The following is a 4,212-nucleotide window of genomic DNA, read 5'->3' as shown; positions in this document are numbered from 1 at the left end:
ATAAATGGAGAGATGTGTAATTCTAAAAAAAAAATCGAATTAAAAAATCGAAACCGAACCGAACCGAACTTCAAAAAACCCAACCGAACCGAACTAATTCGGTGCGGTGTTCGGTGTCCACTTTCAAAAAACCGAAATCGAAAAATCAAACCGAACTTTGAAAAAACGGAACCGAAAAACCGAACGCCCACCCCTATTTGCCAACTCACTTTTCCCCTTCCATAAAATACACCCAAAAATCAGTTGATGTTACTATGAGGAATTCTTTGTTAATTGTCAATTTAGATATGTTTGCTCGTTTGGTAAAACATATCTCGTTTGGTAAGATTGTATAAAACTTGCGGGAGACTTTAATAGTTATTGTAAATTGTGTGTTTTCATAAAACTGAGGAAATGTACGATTTAATTTCAATTTTTTTGCTTGCAAAATTTATAACCAAACACAATTTCAATTTTAAATCAACCTTCACCGAAATCAATAATTTTAAATCTGATTCATGCTCATGTCCAAACGCCGATTAAATTAAAAATGATTGTAATTTTCTCAATTGTGGGTTATATGGACTATTTGTAAACTAGACAGCAAATCTTTTATCTAATCCTAGAACTAAACCATGAGGTGACTTCGACACAGAAAACCTACGAGTAGCTATAGACTTATTTGGACTAACTCAAGTACTCACATTCTGTTGTTTTTCTTTCCTTCTCGTTGTGCGTGTGTGTATGGTGTGTGTCTCTGTGTGTGTGTGTGGGGTTTTTTTATTTTTTTTTATTTTTTATAACCGACATAAAACAAATTGAGTGTGTATAATTTTCTTGAAAATGAATGCTTTGAGCAAAGTTGTCTAACATGTCAATGTTATTATGATAACCTGACCCCCTGAACGGCAGTACTTCATTTCAACACTTGATTTTATTAGCGGATCTTGAATTTAGACGAGCTCTAAAGTATATATTTAATTTTATTCATACTTGTAATTTTCAAATCTGTTTTGAAAATATTTTTCTTGAGCCAAGGATCTATCGAAAATAACTTCTCTATCTCACAAGATAGGTGTCGCGATCCAATTCAGGGGTCATGATGGCACCTACACTATCCCATTGGTAGGCTAATCATCCCCCAAGTTGATAAATTATTTACATGGGAAAAAGGGAAAATCAAATACTCCAAAACATTATCCAATAGTTTAACATAAATAACAGGAAGTACGGAAATATAACAGTCTTTACAAGTCAAAACCTGTTCTAAATGGTACAAGAGCACTAATAAGTCGGATACAAGTCCAAAGGTAAATACAACTGTCTGCGGAAGATGAACAAAAATAGATAAGAGAATTCCAGGGGCCACGAGTCAGTCATGAAGCTCACCCAGAAACTCTCTGATGCTGTGCCTCGGGATCAGCAATGAGGTCTCGAACTCGGACACGGGTCTGTATCTGCACCATAAAAAGTGCAGCAAGTGTAGGTGAGTACAAACCACTATTACTCCGAAGGTATCATAGGCCGACAACGAAGGAATAATGCATAAAGCATATAAAGATTGAAAGAAACACACCAAATGGAACCACACAACCAACATTTATAGATACATCTCTTAACCCCTAGTCATGCTTCACCTAATACGACGGTAATCAAATAATCATGTGAGAATGCAATGGATCAAATGAGTGAATGTATGAATGCAATGCACTGGCCAAATCTCATACCTAGTACACACATGCTATAGGCCATGCCTTATAGTCATGACTTATGGGGTACTCGCGAGGTCCATATACCTCTCAACGTCATCGGTCATGTACCCTCATATAAGGTGAGAACCATATCATATCATATATGCGCAAGTCATATCATCAGACCCGGAAACATTTTCCCTCGGGCTTAAACACATCAATCTTACCTTTTTCCCGATATCGATGGACCATCTCATATCTCATAAAGTGTCTCATCACAATGAATATTTATGTATGTATGTATGTATGCATGCATGGCCAAGTACGAAATGTACGGTAACAAGTGCCAACAGAGTCATGAAGTAGGGATGAATACATATACACCATGGATCACATAATATCAAGTCAAGGTCTAGATTGATGTCACTTTCATGATATACACGAGATATGCTGTGATGAATGCAAATAAACCAAATTCACACACATAATAGTCAAACATTGCCATCTTAGCCCAAGTAAGCAATAACCATAACAACTTAAGTGGATTTATCACCACAACCAATGCCCGTAGGCCTAACATACTTTCCCCGTCACAACATCCTAACATGCAACAATTTCCCGAATGAATACCTTTGGTACCCACACCAAATGTTCATCACAACCACTAAGGTGGGACCCCCTTTTCACACCCAATACCCCTTCACTATTTATAAACGATATAAGTCCTCCAATCGGAGTCTAAAAGGGTAAATCGTACCTACCTCAATGACGAGCGGAAGCCACGAACCCTCAAACCTGAGCCTTTCTCTTCCGGAGCGCCTTTGAACAAGAAAAGTCTATCAAGATATGAATTCTACATTAATACATGATTCTAAGGATACCCATAAAGACATAAAAGGATTCGGGTCTGAAAAGTCATTCCAAAACCTTGAAGGTCAGAACGGTAATCTATCATGAATTCAAGCTCAACAAGGTCAAATTAGTGCTCTACGAGGTCACACGAATGCAACAATACTCATATTGCTATACTTCTAATCGAAACCCATAAACGAACCCAAAATATCCAAACTCGTACCCTAAGGGCTGTTACGTTTTGCATTTGGCGAGCGGTGTTAGAGCTCGGAAAGCTACTTCGAACTTGTTGGTGCTCTTTCGGACTTGTTTTGAAAAAGAATCGCCACCTAAATTTTAGGAAATTAGGAAAATCGGATTGAAGACTTTATTCAAATATAGTGAAAAATCCTTCATAATCCAAAGTTCTAGGTAAGGGTTCTGGTGATTCCCTAGGAAAGTGTTAGGCACCCTAGTATTAAGGATCCGTACTATACGGTTGACCTTCGAATTCCAATGTGTGGTTGTTTGCATGAACTGTTTATTTCGTGTTTATTCCCGTATTTAAAAATCTGTCATATATTGCATATCATTTAATTTTTGAAAAAAAAGAATTGAATATATGTCCCTTATATATGAGATAGTTAGGTTCGGATTTATAATATCCGGATACGAATAGTTTCCTTTTATGTATAAGGATAGTATATTTTGTCTATAAAAGGTATAAAAATTATTTCATTTTAAGTACAATTCTATTCATGCATCATCCCATACTTGGTTTCGGGTTAATCCGTTTAACACGTTTGCCCGCCCTTCCTAATACCCCGATAATTACGAATGGACTTCGAGGTATCTTAACTCATATAAAGGTTTTACTCTTTATTATTATACACACATGTAAAACTGATAAAAATTTGGGCTTAAGGCCCCATCCATTTTTAAATAAAGAAATTGTATTTTTTGGGTTTAGCCCAAGTCTCATTTACAAACTGTTTTTCCCTTTTGAATCAGAAAAGTATTAGCCCAAAAATTCTTAATTCTTCTTGTTATTGGGCTTGGCCCAAAAATGCTTATTTCCCTTTTTCCGTTTGGATCCAAAAACTTAGTTGATTTTTTACAAAAAAAAAAGGTATATGTCTCTTATTTATAAATTTCTGACCTACTTTTGAAGATAGAAAACGTCATAGTGCTTAAGGTTTCGAAATTCTTTTTAATTTTTTGTATCAAAATGGATCCATTGTCTTTCCATTTTTTTTATCTCGAGAGTGTGTTTATACTAAGTTCGGGATTTGAAAAATTGTTTTGGGGACCTAGAGTCAACTAAATGGCATAAACACCGTTGTCTTAAGACGACTAGTTCATACAATAAGGATTCCAATATACATAAGAGTTTTACAAGTGTTTACAAGCATAAATACAACAAATTATAACATGAAGAAAGCATGAATAATTAAATAAGAGAAAGAGGAAGGCTAGGGGCGTACCAAGCCCCTAGTTGGCCATTTTCACCCATGGCTGGGCCTTCTACGCGTTTAATATATTAGCTTCCATCTTGTTTGCATCGGACTCGATAATGCGAAAGAATTACCTATTGGGCCTTGGCCCAACAGTTTAGCTGGGCTCGACCCAGATGGCGACGCAGTGAAGGAGGAAAAGAAGAGGGACCCGGTTAGTTTCAATCTACTATATATATATATATATATATATATAT

The sequence above is a fragment of the Lycium ferocissimum genome, chromosome 11 (assembly GCF_029784015.1).
Source record: "Lycium ferocissimum isolate CSIRO_LF1 chromosome 11, AGI_CSIRO_Lferr_CH_V1, whole genome shotgun sequence".
NCBI lineage: Eukaryota > Viridiplantae > Streptophyta > Magnoliopsida > Solanales > Solanaceae > Lycium > Lycium ferocissimum.
This window is presented reverse-complemented; position numbering follows the sequence as displayed.